Genomic DNA, 23,777 nt, shown 5'->3' on the forward strand with positions numbered 1-23,777 from the left:
CATCTGCAGTTTTTTTGTCTCTGACAACGTGAGGTAATTGGGTATTTGGGGATGGGTAGACCTACCAGGTCCATTGGATTAATTTCACAAGGAATAAATGCATATGGATGGGGGAAATGACACTCCATCTAGCTCCTAATCTGCACTCAGTAAACCCGGTTGTAAACTGTTGCTGCCAAGAATAGACAGCGCTGAAATATATAGTGACTTCCTTTACTTGATGTAGTCTGTGAACACTCATTGACCGCGCACACACACACAGACACACTGAAAAGAACTGCACACGGTTTTCTGTGGGAAGACTGTGAAGCAGTAAAGTCAATGTCAATGTGGACACATAGGCTTGGTAGCCTCTTCCTGTGCTGTAGATTCTATGTATTGTATGTGCATATAAATATACAAACTTATGTATATAAGAGATAGGTAATGTCACTTGGGCTAGTAATCCAGATGCTCAAACTAATGCTCTGGGGACATGGGCTCAAATCCCAACACAGCAGCTGGTGGTATTTAAATCCAATCAATAAATCTGGAATTGAAAGCTATCTCAGCCATGGTGACCATGGTAACTATCACTGATTGTTGTAAAAGTGCCTCTGGTTCACAAAGTGCTTTTGGGGAGGGAAATCTGCCACTTTCTGGTTTGACCTCCACGTAACTCCGTTCACTCTGAAATGGCTTAGCAAGCCATTCTATTCAAGGCCAATTAGGGACAGGCAATAAATGTCCATACCTCATGAAAGAATAAAATATGCACAAATGTCAAAATATATTGTTAATCATGGTTCTCTTTTTGGAGACTAGCAGGCAATTACAGAAGAGTCCAGTGTCAGGGCAATGCTGAATCTCTTACTTCTAAATTTGTTCATCTATCTTGTCTGAATTGTGTATTTGAAAGTTTAACTCCGTGCCGGGTGTGTCTGCCTAAAAAGTACATTAGCTCCAATCAATAACTCAGACTCATTTAAATGCTTGCAACAAACAGAAACACTTCGATTAAGTACATTTTTATAACCAAGATAAACGTATCCTTAACAAAATTAAAATTGATCTTCTTTTAATATCTGTGCTATTTTCATTCCAGGCCTCATCCTGGAGAAGGCAAAGGATTAGAATAACTATTTTCAAATTGGATTATAATTTATAAATTTGAGTACTTCTGTGGCATTATGCCGTCAGAAATTTTTATTTACAAATGTAAAACACATCAAAGCCCACCTTCCACAGTACAATCATTTCTGTGCTCCAAAGTAGTGCTGATGTCAAAAGAGACCACCGCCGCAGAGCTACCCCTGCGTGATTCGAAGAGAAGCAAGGAGCCCCACTAGTTATTCTGATCAATCCACCTCCCCCAACTAAATCCACATCAATTAATGACCTCATTGCTGAAATACTGAGGGATAACTGGAAATTTTACATTTAGTAACACGTGGTAAATTCCTTTTCCCTTCTGTACAAAAAAAGTCGAAAAGGATTAAGTGTCAGAAGCTGCATGAAACTTTACTCAATGATCTGGTGAAATGTGACTGACCCCTCATTGTGAAGGACCAATAGCAAACATTGGTACTATTGAGAACAGTGCTACCACAGCTTTTGACTTTAAACTATTCCCATGGGAATCCAAAGATCTTGCAGGATGAGGGAATGTGAAGGTGTTGGGTTCTGGTTTTTTCTCAGGGTATGGCCAGAGCTGATGTGGCAGCTTGTATGATCTAGGGTAAATGGGGCAGTCAACACTGAAGCGGAGAGAGCATGTGTGTGATTAGAGATTTTCTCCAACAAAGTTAAAAGCCGCAAACATAATACATCAGCAAATACGTTAAAAGAACATTCCATTATTTTAAGCAGCCATGTGTTGAATCGCCATCTCAGTGCTGAAAAAGTAGCAAGGTGGAGGTACTGGATGAAGGGTGTGTACTCAGAAAGGGTACATAAACTAGGCAAAGGCAACAGGAGGGTGTGATTTGGCAAGAGATCCATTTGAGGAGCTGATAATGTTACTTGACTGTAATGCAAGACATGGGGACAATGTGCCAATCAAAGACATACTTGCACAGCACATTGCACGTCTGGCTATCCAAACAGCACAAGAACATGAGATAGTAGGAACTGCAGATGCTGGAGAATCCGACACAACAAGGTGCAGGGCTGGATGAACACAGCAGGCCAAGCAGCATCATAGGAGCAGAGAGGCTGACATTTCGGGCCTCGAACATAAACTGGTCCAAGTCTACCATGCACCTGCAATTCAGAGACTTGTCAGAGTACCACAAATTTGATTGAAGGTATTCAATATTAAACAGTCCAACAGACATGTTATGGACAAATTTAAAGTGTATTTCTTGAATATATATTATTTATGCATTTAATGAAGATTAAAACCTTACCTTAGATCCTATAAATTTCAAATGATTTAAAACAAACAGCATTTTAAACAATATATAGATTCCTTTACATTTCACTACCCTGGCAAATCCATCAGCAATTTCCAAAAAAAAAAATCAACTGGTGAATGACACATAATCGTTTCAATTAACTTCTGCATATATTCATGTGTTAAGCGTTATACAGAAACACTGCATGTGTGACAGCATGTTCTATGTGCAAGCTTTTTCATATTTAAAATGAGCCAACCAATGTTTCCACAATCCTTTTCTCCGATTACACATTCAATCCAAATTTTGGCTAGAAAGACTTGGTGGGGGACTGAAAGGAACTTTCATTTTCACTAAGCAGGTGATAGTGTGGTATCAAAATCATGGAAGTAAAAATCAGGCTGGGCCTACAATTGACCTGGAGATCTGAGCCACCAGATCATTGTCAAGATAACATTACACAGGAGAAAGTCTATCCCATTCTGTTCCTCAATACATGCCTGATGTACCATGTTAAGCAGCATATAGCAGTAAGTAGCATTGTCTTCTACAGACCTTTGATGGGCTCTTGCTGTTCTGTGTCATACAAACAAATGAGGAGCAGGAATAGGCTCTTCGACTCATCAAGTCTGTTCTCCCTTTCAATAAGATCAGCCTCAAATCCACATTCCCACCTATCCCCAAGAGATTCTTGACAAACAGGAGAGACAAAGTCTTCTTGACTAGGAAGGGAATCAAAAAATATCTACCTCTGCCTTAAAAGTATTTAACAACCCCCACCTTTTCTGTTCTCTAGGGAGTGTTCTCCAAACACTCAACCCTCAGAAATAAAATCCTCCACATATACATTTAATACAAGTGATGCCAGGTAACCTTTCCAAACACAGCTAGTTCTTTCTGAAGGCATCAGTGTTGCTTCTCCCTTTCCAGAGGCACTGTTACTATCTTCTCCTTAACTTTACAAATCAGCATATAAGATCTAAGGGATTGTTAATCACTGTTGAGATGCCAACTCCCACAATAGCTCCAAGTTTGATAACCTTCCTGACTAGCTCTTAATCTGTTCACTAAATTTAAATATTCCTCATTTCCATAACTGCCTAACCGTGTAAACTTACAGCAGCTCAATGTTGTGCAAGGAGATAATTGTTCAGTAAATATTTCCTGAAGGCTATTTCTAAGGGCTTTCCTTTATCAGTGGAACTTCTCCATACGGTTCAGAAATATAACTGCTGTTCAGCTAACGAAGTCAAAGGGAGATGAGATTCATCAGATACTGATGTCTGACTGGATTAGAATGGACAGCCTTTTCTGAGTGCTAGCAGTTGACTGCAATCTAGACACATCTTGCTCTCTTTCAGATGGCCTTTAGTTTTTCCCCAAAATAGGTCTATCCCGTCAACACCAATCCCAAACCAGACATCAGGGGGAACAACTCTCATGTTCGTCCCTTCTCTCTCATTCAGAGTCTCCTTTGATGGCAAAATGCACAGAGATAACATCTTTTAAAAGTCAGGAAAAATTGGAAACCAATAGAATGTAGAAGTCAACCCACCGAACACAGAATTCTTGAGAGCACTTGAAGCACTGATAGGCTTGGCCCAGGAGGGCAGAGATACCTTGAGTTTGTGAACTTCCTGGACATCCCCCTTGGGTCCCTTTGAATATAGACCCCATGTGTAACATTATGGAAGAACTTCATTCATAGAAATTCTTTTACTACGTCCCAATATGTTCTACGGCCAACAAAGCACTTCTGAATTGTAGCCGATGATGCAATGCTGGAAACTCGACAGCGAATTTGCACACATTAAGTCCCCACCAGCAGTAATTAAATAAATGACCAGGTATTGTAATTTTATGAGTTGGTTGAGAAATTAAGGTTGTAAATGACACTAGAAGAACTTTGGCAGCATGGTGGCTCAGTGGTCAGCACTGCTGCCTCACAGCACCAGCAGCCTGGGTTCGATTCCACCCTTGGGTGACTGTCTGTGTGGAGTTTGCACGTTCTCCGTGGGTTTCCTCCCAGTGCTCCAGTTTCCTCCCACGGTCCAAAGATGTGCAGGCGAGGTGCGTTGGCTATGCCAAATTGCCCGTAGTGTTGAGGGATGTATAGATTGGGTGGGATGTTCCGATGGTCGGTGTGGACTTGTTGGGCCAAAGGCCCTGTTTACACACTGTAGGGATTCTACAATTCTATGTTACATTCACCTGAGGGGTAAAATGAGGCCTTGTTTGAAGATTTTATCAGATAGGCAGCACAGGATTTTTTCAGAACTTAATGAAGTGCCAAATAAATTCTCTCTGGGGTGGATCTTGAACCTCATCCTTCTGACTCAAGAGGTGGGAGTACTGCCCACTCAAACAAAGTTGTGATGCAACACTTTTTTCCTCTTAAATTGCACTCAGATTTACAGCACAGAAGGAAGCCAATTGCCCATCATGTTCACCTCAGTCAACAAAGATCTGATGACATTAAATCACATTTTCCAGCTCTTACCTTTCAACTGTAGAAGCTGTTGTAACACAAGTGAATATTTAAACACAGCTTAAGTGTAACTAGAGTTTCTGACTCAAACACCCTCTTAGGAAGTGAGTTCCAGTCTCTGGGTGAAAAACATTTTCCTCACCCATCCTCTGAACCTTCCACCCCTTAGTTTAAATCCATGAGCCCTGGTTATTGACCCCTCTACTAGTTGAAAAGGTGTCTTCCTATCCACCCTATATATGGTCCCTCAATCTTCTATCAGTTCTTCTCTCAATCTTCACTGATTCAGGGGAAACAATCCCAGCTTATCCAATCTATCCTGACAATTCAGACCCTCCATCTCAGGAAGCACCCTGGCAAAATTTCCTCTGCACCCTCTCTAGTGCACTTAATGCCATTGCATATCCTCTGCTTTTCCAGAAGCAAGTGAAGCAAATTTATTTCCCAACAAAAAAAAAAATTGGGCTAATTCCTAATTGTTTCCCTTAATGACTCCTGAAGTTGGGTTCCTCGTGAGCAGGAAGGAGTCCAGAAGTGTTAGCAGCTCCCTAACATTCTGCCCAAACAACTAATCTTTACGTTTGAGCCTGGACTGTTAATATTGAAGTATAGGAATTTCAAGGAAGAGCTCAAAGCAGTCCTGCTCACCAGGCACACAGCCACTTCCAGCATTAGACACCAAGTAGCGGGCACAACAAGGAAGGTGATACCTGCCTTTCTCTACAGAGATACCTCCAGAGGCACAACTGGAATCAGTTAACTCACCACAGACCTGGGATTGAAGCCAGTGACTGCCCAATTTGTAGCACTCAGCATTCCACCCAATCATCCACCCATCTCAGTGTCAAGTGTCAACCAGTCCACTGTTTTATTGTATGGGTCATCCCTTTACCAGCGGATTGCCTAGAACTGCACCAGTTTAAGTGACAGCAGATTGAGAAAAAGTCAGTGAACAGCAATGGGTGGACCCCTGTAACACTTAATGAACACATTAGTGAACCGAGTCCTCATCAGACCTGGGTGCGTGTGACCAGACATTTCACGGGATGGGAGTGGCAGGAAACAAGGAGATAAACTCTCGAGTGAGAATGTTGATTTAAAACAGATCTCTGAGTGATTAACTGATTGTATGACTACCCAAGTGAACACTTACTGGAAGCAGAGTGCAGCATCCTCAGCAAAACAAAAAGCAACCTTTATAAATTCAATAATAATAAAAAGCCCAAAACCACAGTTCCATTTCTTCGCGAGCCACATTGAACGAATTCAGACTCACATTATTGCGACACAGTGACCAGCTAACATAGGATGGTTTAATATTTTATAAAAAGGGGCCTTTTAATTTCTTAGAAAACTGTTTATCTCCATACAGAACAGTTCCTCCAATCATTGTGCGTAAACCACCGGCATCCCCCCACCCCACCACACCTCAAACCTCAAAAAAAATCCGTTCACCTTTCTGACAGGTCGGGCTCCTGTTATAAACCCATTTGCAAACATTGAAGAGAAGGTGGATGCCTTTAGAAAAAGGCATGCTACAGGAAACAAGAGCCGCAAACAAACATGAAAGGCAGCTCCCTCATTGCAGCGCCCAGTCCTTCCAGCGACAAAAGAAACACGACTAAAGATGCAAATATATTTCTAAAATCGATGCAAAGGCATTCTTGAATTTCCGTACTGCATTTTGCATTAAAAAATAAATTCGGCAAAATAGCGCAAGCCTGCAGCAATAAATACATAAAACATATACAGTTCTTTTTGAAAAGATAAAAATCAAATCTATTAAATCGATTCCTCAGTAATCCTTCACATACCTTTCTATCCGCGGTTGTGGATTGCAAGAGGAATAGGATTTTTGTCCTCTGGTCGGTTCTCTCCTCTCTGTCCACATCAGGTTTGGAGCTCCTCTGGGTCGCTCCTAACACTAACACACCCTCTCCCCTCAACAGTAAGCAGGGCTCCTTACAGACAAACCAATGTTAATCCTTCCTCGGTTAAATCACGATTAAAAAAGAAACACTACAATAATCCCAATTAAATCCTCCGGCATGAGTTCCTGATGACAGCAGTGTTTTTTTTTAAATATACATTACATTATTGAAACAATATCACTGGCTGGGAGCTTCAAAGTGTGGAGGTTACTATTCATGATCACATTTTTTTAATTTCGTGTTCATTTTTATTAACACACACAGCCCATGTCTATCTCTGCGGGGTTGAGGAGTCCTGAAATCGTCCGAAAGTCATTACAAGCCAGGGGAAGGAATGTTTAAAAAGGAAATCTATCTTGCAGTGTAACTACACCCTTTCCTTGAGCCTGGAGATCAGCCCAAACTGCGACAACCGACATCCAGCACCCAATGGTGAGTCCCACTACGGGCAGATATTGTATAGAATTTACGTTGATCTACAAAGCACCTCAGCCCACTTGATCTGTGCCCACCCTTCTTCCACTGGGTTTATAAATCAGCCTCTCCAGGCACACACATCTGGGGAAGGTGGAATTTAAACCCAGACTCTGACCCAGAAAGAGGGATAACTAGCATTATACCACAAGAGCCCCTCCTTATATTGAAACCTGCGTACACAACCTCCTGACAATTTTGCAAATTTAGGGAAACCCGAGACTCCACGCTAAGTACCTACGCAGCCCAGTGAGGATGAAGGTTTTTGACATCCGAAGTTCAATATGAATCATGGACATTTTAATCAACTGTAAAGTAATATATCAAGAATCCTACATCCTGATCTTTTCCATTACAAATTCCAATGTTCACACTTAAAGTGTAAGCTAGGGTGGGGGATTTCAAAACTGGGCAGCACATTTTAAAGTGAGAGGATAAAGATTTTAAGAAGAACAAAGAACAATATGGCACAGTACCAGGCCCTTCAGCCCTCAAAGCCTGCACTGACACATCTGTCCTTCCATACTAAAACTGTCTTCACTTACAGGATCTTTATCCCTCTATTCCCTTCCTATTCTTGTCTTCATCCAGGTGCTTCTTCAATGCTGCTATTGTGGCTGCATCCACCACATCCTCTGGCAGCACGTTCCTGGCACTCACCACCCTTTGTGTGAAAAACGTGCTTCACACATCTTTTTTAAACTGCCCCACCCCAGCACCTTGAACCTGTGTCCCCTAGTAATTGACCCCTCCACTCTCAGAAAAAGCCTCATACTTTCCACTCTATCCAAGCCTTTCACAATCTTATAAACTTCTATCAGGTCACCCCTCAAGCTCCTGCATTCCAGGGGAAACAAACTCAGTCTATCCAACTTTGCTTCATAGCTAAATTCCCTGTACCAGGCAACATCCTGGTAAACCTTTTCTGTACCCTCTCCAAAGCATCCACATCCTTCCGGTAGTGTAGTGACCAGAACTGTACATAACATTCCAAGTGTGGCCCAACTATAATTCTATAAATCTGCAGCATAACTTGTCTATCTTTATACTCAATACCCCTTCCAATGAAGGCAAGCATGCCATAGGCCTTTTTCACCACCTTATCTACCTGTGCTGCCACCTTCAATGATCTGTGGACCTGCACACCCAGATCTCAGAAAAGACATGAAGGGCAATTTTTTTTACACAAAGAGTGGTTCATGTATGGAATGAACTTCCAGAGGAAGTAATGGATGTGGGGACAGTTAAGTTTAAAAGACATTTGGATAAGTACATGAATAAGAAATGTTTGGAGGGATGTGGGCCAAACACAGGGAACTGGGACTAGTTTAGTTTGGGATTATGGTCGGCATTGACTGGTTGGACTGAAGGGTCTGTTTCCGTGCTGTATGACTGTATGACTCTATGATTCTATGATTCCGTCTATGTTGACTTGTCACCCTACAATGATAATCAAGTTTACATTTACCTGGTACAAGCCCAATGGGCTGAATGGCCTCCTTTAGTGCAATCTTATTCTCTTAATGTATGAGTTCTGAAACTCCCAACACTCCAGCCTGTATACAGAGAATCTCCTACATTCCTCCCAACTCTAGTCTGCTCCCCAGCTTTCTGTATGTTTTGGTACTTAATCATAAAGCTGTGCTCAATTAAAAATGAGAACTTCAGCCGGAAACCCCCACTATCCCAGTGAAATTTGAATGGGACACTCTCACACTGGTGATCACTGTAGAAGTTCTTTGCACTCTTGATGAAAACTGATCACTTTGCAATTGCCATCCGATCCAATACATCACGTACGGTAGCACAGTTGGTAAGCGGTGTAAATACGCTACAATAAGTTCATCGTTAAATTTCATGACAATTTTGAATGAATTTATAAGAATTTATAAACTGCAAAATTAAGAACAAGAGTTTGGATTCAATTAGGGCTATCTTAGACTAATTACCAATTATTTATAATGTCATTTCAGCTGAATAACAAAGATACGCTAAAAGAAAGGGATAGGTAACATAGGGTGGGAGAAGGTTCATGTGGAGCAAAAACACCATGGTGTGTTAGTTGGTCCAGATGGCCAATTCAGTGATAGAAATTCCTTGCAACTTTACTGGTTCTTGTTTCCCAGCTTGAAACGTGATGGGAAAGCAGCAACAGTAAACAAACCAAAAATTCCAGGTATATCAAAGTACAGACACAATACACTTATAAAATAGCAGCTGAATTCAGTGTACGGCCAGATCCAAATTGCCCTGTGCCATCAAATGTCGGCTGTCCCCAAAGATCTCACACTTCACCTCCAAAGAGCTATGATATTGGAGATAAAAACATCAGAAATAAAAGTGAGATTACACAGTAGCACCCCTCCACCCTGCTCTCTCACTCAATGCAATGATAGTTGATGCTTAAGCTCAGTTCCACCTTCTGTACAATTCCTTATAGCCATCAATTCCTCTGAAATGTGAAACAATATCTGGTCTTGAATATATTCAACAACCAAGCATCTACAGCCCTCAGAATAGAGAACTTCAAAGCTTCAGAACCCTCTGAGGGAAGCCATTTCTCATCATCTCTGTCCCAAGTGATTGGCCATTTACGCCGAGACTAAATAGATTTCAGCCAAGGGAGGCAGTCTTTCAGCATCTACCTTGTCGAGTCCCCTCAGAATCGGACAATTTTCAATTTTCTCATTCTTTTTGATCCAAAGAGCATGGGCTCAATCTACTGGATTTGTCATCTTTGGATAACCTGGTCATTGTAGGAATCAATCCACTGAAAACTGGTTCACCACCTCCAAGGTACATACAGGCAGTCCCCGGGTTGGTGAATGGGTTATATTCTGGCATCCGTACTCAAGTCAATTTGTTTGTAAGACAGAACACAATGCAGCACAATGGAAAGCAGCCATTTGTACGTACAGGAAATGTTCCAAGTCGGATCTTTAAAATATACCCCTGTATGGGATCGCGTCCATGAGTGCAAGCGTTTATAGGTCTGATCTTCATAAATTGGGACCCCTGCACATCCTTCCTTACATTAGGAAACCAAGACTGTGCACAGTACTCAAGATGTGGTTTCGCCAAAGCTCCTCACATTGTAGTAATTGTAGCCTCTTTTCTTATAATTTTCACAGTTATACAACAGGCAGTATAAGCATTGTCAAAATACATCCATATTCCACTTTACAGGCAGGAATCTACTCCAAAGTGACCAAACTCGATCTGTTTGATCTCGTTCTGTTTACAAGTGTGAATGAAATGTAGAAAATTGCTCCAGCTGGATAAAACACAAGCATAGCTGTTTTGAACAAGTTTGATATTTGGGGCATTAAGCTGCATTAAAAATGGAATCACAGACTCCACGTTTGTTTGGATTGCTTCCCTGGCTTTCTTTAGGAATACATGACAATAAGTGACACCCATTTGTGAGGTTTTCTGATCCAACAATAATGGGAAGAAGTTTGTCTCACTCAACAGCAGGGCACTGAAAATACCTCAACACCTTGTGATGTTACTCTCATTGAAGACAAAAGAAATGTTTGGACAACAGTCCCACAAATGTTCTTACTGTGCCTGATATACTGAGATCAATAGGCACTCCAAATCTTCCATACTTATGTTAAAATCCCCTTCACCTCTGTTTTTTTTTGTGCTTGCACTTGTAGTCTTCTGGCTACTGATGGTCCCCCAATGAGTGGGAATGCAAGTTGTGAGGAATGTACAAGGAGGCTTCAAGAGGACTTGGACTAGGTAAGTGAAGGGGCAATTAGGGCAGCACGGTGGCCCAGTGGCTAGCACTGCTGCCTCACAGCACCAGGAACCTGGGTTCAATTCCAGCCTCAAGCAACTGTCTGTGTGGAGTTTGCACGTTCTCCCCGTGTCTGTGTGGGTTTCCTGCAGGTGCTCCGGTTTTCTCCCACAGTCCAAAGATGTGCAGGTTAGATGGATTGGCCATGCTAAATTGTCCCATAGTGTGCAGGGACGTTAGGGTAGATGCATTAGCCATGGGAAATGCAGGGATAGGGGAGGGGAATGGGCCTGGGTAGGATGCTCTTTGGAAAGGTCTGTGTGGACTTGTTGGGCTTGAATGGCCTGTCCCCACACTGTGGGGATTCTATGATTTTGTTCAAAAAAGAAAAAAAAACAGATGAGGCTGGGATGACTATCGCATGACATAGCTCCTAATCATGTTCAAACTGAAAGAGCTGAGGATGTTGTAAATCAGTGCAAGTCAATCTGAGGAAGGGTCACTCAACCTGAATTGTTAACTTTGACATTTTCTCCACAGACCTGCTGAGCCTTTCTAGCAATTTGTGTTTTTGTTTCCAACAATACAATGCTGCTTCAACGAGAATTTTTTTGCAGTGCGGTCACTTTTGCATTATGCAGGCAAATATTGTAGTTTTTCTGTATCATACATCTATGAGTGATTTGCCAATGGATCTATTTTCTTGATTATTAAAGAAAAATTACATCCAAGTGTATTTTTCACCAGCCAAGGAAAAGGGCCAAGTTGCCAAATCTGAAGTCTTCTCTTCAAATCGTTTTCTAGGAGCTTCTGCCATACATTGGCAGATGGAACCTGGGTGAGTTTCCTTACCTAAAAGGCAACACTGGCAAGAACATTAATTGTACAAAGATGGCTTCTATCTAACTCTCTCCCTCTCTCTCTCTGTACTTGGGTGCTTGGGCCTAAAGATTGAACCTAGAGTTGGTTTACTGAGGTCAGTGTGCTACCAACTGAGCTTTGCCAATGTAAATCAACCCAAATTATGTTTTCAAATCCTGATTCCTACTCATTGCTTCGTTTTTCTCTTTCCTTTGACTCCTCGTATTTTCTCCCATTCATTTCTTGTTCATTCCATTTCCAACAAAAGCCTGCAGTAATCACCAATAGAGCAGCATGCATTGTCAAAAAAAACTGACTGCATTTAAAAATAGACTCATTATAAATATTGCAATACCTCATGAATTAGAAGTGATGTATTACACAAGCGCAAAACTGCAGGTGGCCAAATTTAACTTTAAGAATAATTATCAGAACCATTTTTAAGCCAGGAACTTTTATAACTTTTTGCTAACATCCAATTACTGCTTCAATTAAGTATTTATATGTTTCCTGATCACTAACCTGTAACTTACATCTTTCTACTTTTCAAAGCCAGGATAAAACACTTGTCAGATTTCTTCTTGCTCACTGATTTTTAGGAACACTGAATCAACTTCAAACAAATAGACTAGAATAGTCAATTATTGTGAATTGTATTTAAAAAAAATAGTGAAATGTGTTTAAGTCACCATACCATTGCACCTACATTCATAGCAGAAAGGTATAGATAGGGAAAAAAAAAACTTTTAAAAATTGAGACAAAGTCCTTCTTAGTTCAATTCCCAGCTCCTGGTTTTGGGAAAAGATTGTACCACTGCGAGACCACCATGCTGTGCTGCTGGAATTCCAGGCCGGAAGCCCCCGCCAAAGCAGGGCATCCACATCAGGCCACTGGAATCGCAGGCCGCAGGACTTCACAGAAGCTGCCCCAAGGACCATTCTCGTCGCCGATTCTGGGAAGGAAGACATTACAAAAGCCTCCCAAAAGAATCCTGAGCCACTGGATTCCAGGCTGAAGCCCCCTCATTGCCAAAGCCGCTGCTATGCCAACCCATCCAAAGGAATCCCAGGCTGTGCCAATGAAGCAGACCACCACCAGATGCTGCCCACATGGCAGCTGCTGGAAATATCCCTCCTCCTCCCAGATTTCATCGAATGCCGCATTGAACATGTTTGCTCAGGAATGTGTTAGAATAGAAGGAGGCTTGAAATAGAAAAACACTTCACAGTTCATCGCGTGTGCTCTTTAACATTCCATTCAGAACAATCTCAAACAGTGATTCTTTACTTATTACAGTCCAAGACTGCCATACAAGCGTCCTAAAGACTGAATTAGACAGGTCTACTAATATCACTAGGGCCCTTATTCATCCCTTTGAACTGGGACCTAAGGATGTAAGGTGTCAGGAGTGTTCCTGACAGCAATCTGATTCAGACAGGAGCAGGTCATTTACCTTTCCAGCCTCGTCAGTCATTCATTGAGATCTTTGCTGGTCTAATAACAAATTATATACACACACACATACACAGACACGCACACAGGCATGCACAGACACAGACACACACACACAGACACGCTTACTCAATGTGCCTCAATACCTTTGACTAACAGAAGTCCATCAATCTCAGTTTTAATACTAGCATTTATGGAAGGGAATTCCAAATTCCACTTGGCATGAAAACGTGCATCTTAATGCCATTCCTGAACATTTGTATTTTTGGATTGTGCAATTAGTCCTAGACTTTCCTGCAAGAATCAAGAAAACAAATCACCCTAAAACATTCTAAATTTCTGGGAAATTCAGTCCTAGTTTTCTCAATCATTAAGTGTTCAGTGGTGTACGGATTGGGCAAGTATGCGTATTTATACCATCATAGTGCTTAAGATATCTTCTATCTTCTGGTTTCTTTCTTAGTAGTCAATTGTAATTTTCTTTAGTTTTGCCCATGTCAGTCACTATTTCCAATTACCTGATGATCTTTTATGCTTTTTATTATTCTTCATTCATGGAATGAGTGTGTTTCTGGCTGGTTATTGCTCTAATTGGCCTTTGAGAAGGTACTGGTGAGCTGCTTTCTTCAAACACTGCAGTCCGTTTGGTATAGTTACACCCACAATGCGATTAGGGAGGGAGTCCCAAGATTTTGACTCAACAACACCGATGGGACAGCAAATATTTCCAGGTGAGGATAGTGAGTGGCTTGGAGGGAAATTTGCAGTGGTAGTTGCCTATATATCTGCTGCCCTTGACGTTCTCAATTGTAGTGGTCTTAGGTTTGGAAGACGCTGTCTAAGGAGCCTTGGTGAACATATGTAGGGCTTCTTGTGGATGGTACACACTGCTGCGGCTGAGCATCTGTTGTGGAGGTCTGAATGTTGGTAGATGCAGTGTGAATCAAACCAGCTGCTTTGTCCTGGATAATGTCAAGTTTCTTGACCATTGTTGGAGATGCACTCATCTAGGCAAGTAGGAAGTATTCCATTAAAACCTTGACTTGTACCTTGTAGATGGTGGACAGGTTTTGGAGTCAAGAGGTGAGTTACTACTAGCCTCTGACCTGCTTTTGTAGTCATAGTATTTATATGGCTAGTATAGTTTGGTTTGTGACCATGGTAGCCCCCCCCCCCGGATGTTGATAGTGAAGCATTCAGCTGTTGAATTTCGAGGGACAATGGTTAGATTCTCTGTTGTTGGACATGTCCACTGTCTGACACCTATGTGGCATGAATGCTACTTGTCAACGCAAACCTGGGTATTGTCTATGTCTTAGATAACAAGGTGTAGAGCTGGATGAACACAGCAGGTCAAGCAGCATCAGAGGAGCAGGAAAGCTGACGTTTTGGGTCTGGACCCTTCTTCAGAAATGGGGAAGGGGAAAGGGGTTCTGAAATAAATAGGGAGAGAGGGGGAGGCAGATAGAAGATGGATAGAGGACAGGATAGGTGGAGAGGAGACAGACAGGTCAAAGAGGCGGGGATGGAGCCAGTAAAGGTGAGTGTAGGTGGGGAGTTAGGGAGGGGATAGGTCAGTCCAGGGAGGACAGACAGGTCAAGGGGGTGGGATGAGGTTAGTGGGTAGGAGATGGGGTTGGGGCTTGAGATGGGAGGAGGGGATAGGTGGGAGGAAGGACAGGTAAGGGAGGCGGGGACAAGCTGGTCTGGTTTTGGGATGTGGTCGGGGGAGGGGAGATTTTGAAGCTTGTGAAGTCCACATTGATACCATTGGGCTGCAGGGTTCCCAAGCGGAATATGTCTTGCTGCATTTGGACATGGGCTGTTTTACTTGTTCAATAAAGTTGTTGTTCTTGTTGCTCAATGAATGTCATAAGAAGATGCCTGAAAAAGTGTTGGTTTGACTTGTCTCTGAACATGTTTGCTCCTCCTAATTGGCATGTTAAGTTTCTATTCACAATGTAAACATTGACTTGGTGAATTTTGTTCCCATTGGGGTGAGGGGTGTTTTTGCTGGGAAGTGGAAAACATTTCCTATTTTGAGGCATCTCGGAGCAGCATTAACCCTGTTAGATTAGGTATGGTGCCGATTAGGTGCAAAGTTTCTTCTACTCAGTTCTGGCAAAATTACTCAAAGCAGCCTCAACAAATGTGACACTGCATCTAGTTCCCCTACCAGTCATTTGGAGTCTCTGAATAAAATTGCCAACAAACTGCATTTTCTAATCAGCCGGAAAGTAAGATCAGTATGCCATCCGAGCTCTCAAGCCTGTTCCACCATTCAATTCGATCATAACTGACCTGTATCTCAACTCAATCTGCCCACCTTGGATCCACCACTATTATTATTCTTCCTTAATAAGATGTATAAACGTCACTTTTGAAATTTTCTATTGACAGCCCATCTCAACAACTACTGGGACAGAGAACCCAGATTTCCATGACCCATTGCCTGAAGCTGTAATTCTGACATGAATCTGGAGTGGTATAAATCTAATTGTGAGGTTATGCCCTCTTTGTTAGACCATAAGAACATAAAATATAGGCGCAGAATTAGGCCACTCGACCCATCGAGTCTGCTCTGCTATTTGATCATGGCTGATGTTTCTCAACCCCATTCTTCTGTCTTCTCCATGTAACCTTTGAGCTTCTTACTAATCAAGACACTAAATATCTCTGTCTTAAATACATTCAATGACTTGGCCTCCACAGTCTTAGGTGACAATGGGTTCCACAGATTAACACCCTCTGCCTGAAGGAATTCCTCTTCATCTCAGTTCTAAAGTGTCATCTCTTCGCCCTGAGTCTGTGTCCCCAGGTCCTAGTCTCTCCTACTAGTGGAAACATCATTTCCACATCCACTCTATCCAGGTACCTCAGTATTCAGTTTTCCCCTCATCTTTCTAAACTCCATTGTGTAGAGACCCAACCCCCTCGTATATATGCCCTTCATCCCTGGGATCATTCTTGTAAATCTCCCCTGGATTCCCTCCACGGCCAGCACATCTTTCCTTAGATACAGGGCCCAAAACCGCTCACAATATTCCAAATGCAGTTTGACTAGAGCCTTATACAGACTCAGCAGTACATCCCTACTCTTGCTAACCCTACTCTAGCTAATATTGCATTTGCCTTCCTAACTGCCATGTTGCATTTGCCTTCCTAACTGCCATGTGAACCTGCATAGTAACCTTAAGAGAATCCTGAACTAAGACTCCCAAGTCCTTTTGCACTTCAGATTTCTGAAGTCTTTCTCAATTTAGAAAATAGTCTATGCCTCTATTCTTCTGACCAAAGTGTGCATAACCTCACACGTTCCCACATTGTATTCCATCTGCCTTTTCTTTGCACACTTTCCTATCCTGTCCAAGTCCTTCTGCAGCCTCCCTGCCCCCTCAAAACTACCTGTCCCTCCATCTAACTTTGTGTCATCTGTAAACTTAGCAACAATGCTGTCAGTTCCTTTGTCCAGATAGTTAACACATAACATGTATATGGGTCAACATGGACCCCTGCAGAATTCTGTGTGTTAGCAGCTACCATCTTGAAACAGACTGCTCTGGGCTCTCCCCATCAATTCCTGTCATAACCTTAAACATCTCTCTAATCTTAATCACTAAAGGGGATACAAACCTTATCTGTGCAATTTGTCTTCATAATTTAACCCTGTGACCCTGGAATCCCTCTGGAATATTCAAATTTCATTTGATGACACTTCTACGAACAGCTTTTAGTCTTGTTTTAAAAATGCTATACCAATACAGATTGTTGTTGTTAATGATGAGGGTACCTAAACTCATCTCAGCGGCGATTCCTCCTACAATGGGAGGAGATGGAGAGCTCACAATATTTGCGGGGGGGGGGGGAGCGGGAGGGTCACACTGCCACAGAGCCATCCATCATCAAATATTGTTTGTCAAAAGGTTATGTTAGTGGTTAAAACAAAACCTTTGTATAGTATCCTCCAATCCCACCCAGGAACGTTAGAAAACACTACATATATCCAGAGATAGTAGGAACTGCAGATGCTGGCCTGCTGTGTTCATCCAGTTCTACACCTTGTTATCTCAGATACTACATATACCCAGTGCATTACTTTGAAGAGTGCGATTCCAAAGACTTTGCTTTATAGATGGATTTAAATTGAATGATGGAGAGCAGGTAATGGTGGACAGTTATTAACATCATCAAAGAAAGAGGCCATCCATTAGATATTACTATATGATTGAATTAGAATAGACAATACTTCCCTGAATGTTTGGGATTGAGTGCAATCTAGATGCATGATATCTCTCTCAAATACTTATTTGTTTTTAAGGTCTGTGACATTTGCTTCACCCACAAACTGATGGGTTTACCAATGCTGGCCTTGAACCGGTTTAACTGAAGGGAACAGCGACTTAGTAGTCTTCCTTCCTCCTTTGTCATTCATAGTCGAACTCAATGGCAAAATGCAGAAGCAATATAGGCAAGTCAACAAAACCAAAAACATAAAACACAGCCTCTTTTGGGATTGATCTTGCAGCTCTGATATGCATGGCCAAACAGGATATGTAGTAAGTTTAGGAACTTTCTGGTAATTCTCTGTGAGTTCCCCAAGATCCACAGACACCAGTTTGAAACCTTATGAAAGAATGAAGTAGCTTTAACATGGCACCCTTCATCATCTCTGGACCCAAAGCAAGATCCAGACAGTGAGGTACTGCTGATGTGGAGGTAGTTCTGGAATACTGGAAATTTGCCACTAATCAGAACGCGCATATTTTCACAAACCATTATTAAATAAACCAAGTCATGTACTTTATAAGATATTGTTCAAGACTCTGGGAGAATTCCTCTGCTCTTCCTAGAACAGTAACATAGGATCTTCTAATTTCACCCAAGGGAATTGACAGAAGCGCAAATTTCTGCTTTTCTTTAAATTGATTATTTAACATTTTTCCCAACATCACGCATCCTTGACTGTTTAGTCTTCAATCTCCCTAATTCGTAATGCCTGATTAGAATCAACAAATTTTAATAATGAGCTTCCATCCAGGGAGGATGTCTCTTTTGAAGATATCTTAATCATCATTTATTTATATAGACGTTGGAGACAGATGGCATGTGAGATCCATCACTCGTTCTGTGGGCCACATTGCCTTGTTTATAGAAGTACAGTAATCAATAAATCAGCTTAGTTTGTTGTCTGGTAATGGGAGAGGGTGGGTAGTAATTGCACTAACACATGGGGTTTCATACACAGTATACAGAAAGCAGTTGAGCCACCTTTTCCCACAAGGGCTTCTGAGTGATGCTGGGGCCTAGCAGCCAAATGAATGAATTTCATCACCATTCTGTCATTGGAATGTTCAGCAAAGTGCACGGAAAATGATGTCCAACCTCCACACACACAGAAAAAGAAAATGCAATTTATTCGCTCTCTTTATGTAAATCTACTTTTTAAATCTACTTAGCAGCTAGAGATTTGGAAAGAGGACTCTTTGTCTTTAAAATGTATATGACACTGGCTCTTAATTCTTGGACAACCCAGTGTCCTTTGGGGGAAAGGTTGTTATCTGGTTCAAGACAGATTAAGACTTGGAACGGTCAATCCCTCATGGTTAGGTAAGTGAGAAGCTAATAGTCCAGGATCACACAGACAGAAAAGCCGTAAGAGTTTGATGTCTTGATGCTGTATTCACAAACGTAGCCCAGTGTGAGACAATGACTTAATGATCAGCAGGAGCAAAGTTGAAAGGAAAAATGCTCACATCAATTGTACATGCATTAAAGGTCAAGATTTTGTCACAGTTAAAGCTTCGCTACCAACATTTTGGTCTAACTGTACATCAGTGTTTCCTCTATCAAAGTAACAAATTCAGAATTGATGGTATGTATGGAAATATTGATGCCTGAAACTTCTACACTCAGGGAAGTGAGGGATAATTCACTGACATGGTGATGATATTTCAGATTAACCACTAACTCATTGACTTAAAAATGAGTGGAAACAAGAGTTTAATTAACAGAAAACCTCATGTAAGCATTAAGAACATGGAACAACTTCTAGTCTGTAATGGCTGCAGAAGATGAATAAGATCTGATATGATGTCTTTAACATGAAAACAAGCAGTCGTGACAGAGTTAGGAAAGATGACTAGATGCATGATCAAAAACTTGGGCTTTGAGGCAAATTTTTAAAAGGGAGAAACAATTGGAAGAGGAAGCGTTTACAAAAGAGTTTTTTAAAGAGCAAAGCTGACATGGCAGAAGTCCCTGCTATTGCTAGTGGCAGAATCAGAAGAATGAGAGGGGAGACCCTGGGCGAATGGTAAATGATGTTGTGCACTTCCAATTTATGAACTGGGGGGAAGGAAGACAATGGAAGTGAGCAAGTGATAGGCTGAATGGACCAGTAGGTCTTTTCCTGTCTGTTAACATTCAGAAGTGAATCTTAATCCATGACAAGAATCAAGTTATAGAGGTTTGAGCCAGGAATTTGTAAAAGATGGAGATCCAAGGATTTGAGAGAGGTGCATTGCAGATGTTCAGCCAAAATGTTTCAGCAGTGATAGAAGGAGACAACTCGCATTTGTATAACACCTATCATGATCTCAAACATTCCAAAACACTTAACAGTCAATAAAAATTGAAAGAACTGCGGATGCTGTAAATCAGGAACAAAAACAAAGTTGCCGGAAAAGCTCAGCAGGTCTTGCAGCGTCTGTGAAGAAAAAAATCAGAGTTAACGTTTTGGGTCCGGTGACTCTTCCTCAGAGCCAGTTCTGAGGAAAGGTCACTGGACCCGAAATGTTTACTCTGACTTAACAGTCAATGACGTACTCTTGAAGAGTAGTTATGTGTGACACAGTAATACAACAGTCAATTTGAGCATTTAAGTTCCTACAAACAACAACATGACAATGACCAGGTAACTATCTTTAAAGTAATGTTGAGTGAGGGATATACGTTGGCCAGGGCACTAGATATAACTCCTTCTCTTCTTATTTGATGCTTTCATACTTTGAGAAAGCAGATTACAATCTTGCTTAATAGCTCATCAAAAGGACTGTATCTTTTGACAACTGAGCCACAAATATAACTGAAATGGCTGCTTGGGAACATAGGTACAGGACTAGGCCATGCAGACCCTTGAGTCTGTTCTGCCATTCAAAGAGATCATGGCTGATTTGTGACCTACCTCCATTGAACTTTGGTCTATATCCTTAGTGCCTTTGCTTAACAAAAAATGTATCTATCTCAGATTTAAAGTTCACAACAAATCCGGCATCAACTGCCATTTGTGGAAAAGAGTTCCAAACATCTACCACCCTTTGTGTGTCGAAGTGCTTCCCAACATCTCTCCTAAACAGTCTCCCCTAATTCTCAGTCTATGCCCCATTAGTTCTAGAATTCCTAACCAGTCGAAATGATTTATCTTTTCCTGTCAATATCGTGAATGCTTTGATCAGATAACCACCCCTTCACCTTTTAAATTCTAGAAAAAAAACAGCCTAATTTGCATAATTTCTTCTCATAACTTAACCCCTGATGTCCAGGTATCATTCTTGAAAACTTACATTGTGCTCCTTCCAAGGCCAATCTATCCTTCCTAAGGTGTGGTGCCCTGATCTGCTCACAGTGCTCCATGTGGAGTTTAACCAGGATTTTGTATGAATCCAGCATAACATCTACATCTTTGTACTCCAGTCCTAGATCTAAAGGCCAGCATTTCAATAGCTTTTTTGGTCACTTTCTGCACCTGTTCATGACATTTTAAAGATCTATGCACCCCAAGCCTCTTTGGACATCTACTGTATTTAACTTCATACCATTTAGGTAGTACCTAGATCTATTCTTTATCAGTCCAAAATGGATAACATCACATGAACACTATCTGCCACCGCTTTGCCCAATCACTTAATCTATCAATATCCCTTTGTAATTTTATAGTATCTATGGTGTCTACATGGTTTACAATGCTACCTAATTTTGTGTCATCAGCAAATTCAGATTAGGCAAGGTACATAGGAGAAATTTTAATATTGGTGCAGCCTTGCCAATTATGAATCACTACCATTACCAGATGAAGGGAGAAAACTTGGCACTGAAGAGATTGTTGACCTCACTGCTATTGCACACACAAAGTTGATCAAAAGTCACATAATTGACTGAGTCCATTTACAAAACCAGCTGTACTGAAATAAATTTACAGTCAACAAATACAAAAGGAACAAAAACAGAACAATAGGATTTTTTTTCAGATTTTCAATACAGGAAGCAGTTATATAAATAACTACAGTAGAAAATAAACAAAACTGTGGGACTAATTGCAGAATGTAAACATTGAAACAACAAAGAAGACATTAATTTGTTTTTTTAACCGGTGATACATAATTCTCATCAAAACCTAATTAATTGAAAGCATCTCACTACTGTTGGGACTAATACTATTGATCTGTAATGCAAAGGTGAGTCAACACATTTGTACCACATTGCTAAGGGAGCACTGACATCATTTGATGGCCATGATTCTGTGAACGTAATGCCTCTGCTGTGCAGAGAGGGAGGCAATAGATAGTGTCATTACCAGTGGTCTGAACCCTGAGGCAGTGTGGACATTTCTAAGTTGGAATTGCAAAATGTACTTCTTTAAAAAAAAAGGGCTGGCAAAGCCAAATTTTGGAGGTGGGGGGTGGGGTGAGGGGTTGGAGACAGAAACAGAGAATGAGAGACAGAGACAGAGACCATTGGAATGTGACTCCATTGGACGCAAATGGCACTTTCAAACAACAACCCCTCCAAAGGGGGAGTTCAAAACAGTCCGACTGTGATCTTGTGAATACAATGATAATGAGGTACAGATGACTCCTACTCAACTGCAAGCCAATAATGTACCAAGCTGCAGACATGTTGGTGTATTTACCTTTGAATATGACGCAAGAACAGGGTTTAAAAAGCCATTTCTTCAACATTCTTGTGTGTACCAGTCCATTTTTAAGTGTTAGTATGCAGTGAAGTTCACTGTTGTTGAAGAACTATCCCCATAGAGATCTCTGCATTGCAGGTAAATATCTTCTCCTAAGCTGAACACTAGCATCCAGATAAGAGGAAAACCAGACATCGAAAGGACCCTGTAAAAATCCTGGAAACCAATCATGGTCAAAAGGAATCAAAACTACAGCCTCTCAACCAATCTGCAAAACTAAGGATTGTGAAACCGACTATTCAATTGTCAGCATCAATTATAGCCAGTGACACTTCATCAGAACAGGGGGATTGAGATGAGATTTCTTTTTTCTCAGAGGGTTGTTTATCTGGAATTCTCTCCCCCAGAGAGCTGCTGGGCCATTTCAAGAAAGATGTAGCTATAACTCTTAGGACTAAAGGGATCTAATGATATGGGGGGAAAGTAGGAACATGGGACTGAGTAGGATAATTATATGAATGATGGAGCAGGCTTGAAGGGCCTATTCCTGCACTTCCATTGTGTGCTCTTATGTTTCAATAACTATATTCAAGACAGTATTAGTCAGAGTTTTGATGGAGGCACATAGGGAAGTTCACTTGAGGCCACAAACAGATCAGCCATGATCTTATTGAATAGCAGAGCAGACTTGAGGGGCCAAAATGGCCTACACGTGTTTGCGATTCCAATTCTCTTCTGCAGTACTCCCTCAGTATCACACTGGAACATCAGCCTAAGATCACAAGGTGTAGAGCTGGATGAACACAGCAGGCCAAGCAGCATCAGAGGAGCAGGAAAGCTGACGTTTCGGGTCTAGACCCTTTTTCAGAAATTTCTGAAGAAGGGTCTAGATCTGCAACGTCAGCCTTCCTGCTCCTCTGATGCTGCTTGGCTTGCTGTGCTCATCCAGCTCTACACCTTGTTATCTCAGATTCTCCAGCACTGGCAGTTCCTACTATCTCTGGACCATCAGCCTAGATTGTTTGAACTCCAGTCTCTGGTGTAAAATTTTAACCCTAACCTTCTGACTCAGAGTGGGCTCTGTATGTGGAGTGTCTCAAAAAGTCTAAAAGTCAAGCCAAGGCTGCTGTCTTGTGAGATCAGCTTCCATCCACTCAATTCTATGGAATAAGTCATTTAGTTTCTCAGCAAAGTGAAGGGGAGGCATAGCCCTTGCCCCAAAATCTATCACAATTCACCTCCTTGCTTTGGGTGAGATAGCGGCTCAGTGGTTAGCACTGCTGCCTCACAGCACCAAGGGCCTGGATTTGATTCTAACCTCGGGTGACTGTCTGTGTAGAGTTTGCACATTCTCCCTGTGGCTGCGTAGGTTTGCTTCAGTTTCCTCCCACAAAAACGGTGCATTGGCCATGTTAAATTGCTCATAGTGTCCAAGGATTGTCAGGTTAGGGTGGATTGGCCATGTTAAATTGCACATAGTGCCCAAGGATGCGCAGGTTAGGGTGGATTGGCCGTGCTAGATTGTCCATGGCGTCCAAG

General features: G+C 41.6%; 1 protein-coding gene across 1 annotated transcript in view; it reads right to left on the reverse strand.

The window, feature by feature from the left end:
* LOC125486752 (ATP-binding cassette subfamily G member 4-like) overlaps nt 1-23,777 on the reverse strand; it is a 49,928-nt gene that overhangs the window by 24,577 nt on the left and 1,574 nt on the right. The gene's annotated exons all lie outside the window — the stretch shown is intronic.

Source organism: Rhincodon typus, chromosome 32 (assembly GCF_021869965.1).
Source record: "Rhincodon typus isolate 14 chromosome 32, sRhiTyp1.1, whole genome shotgun sequence".
Lineage (NCBI taxonomy): Eukaryota > Metazoa > Chordata > Chondrichthyes > Orectolobiformes > Rhincodontidae > Rhincodon > Rhincodon typus.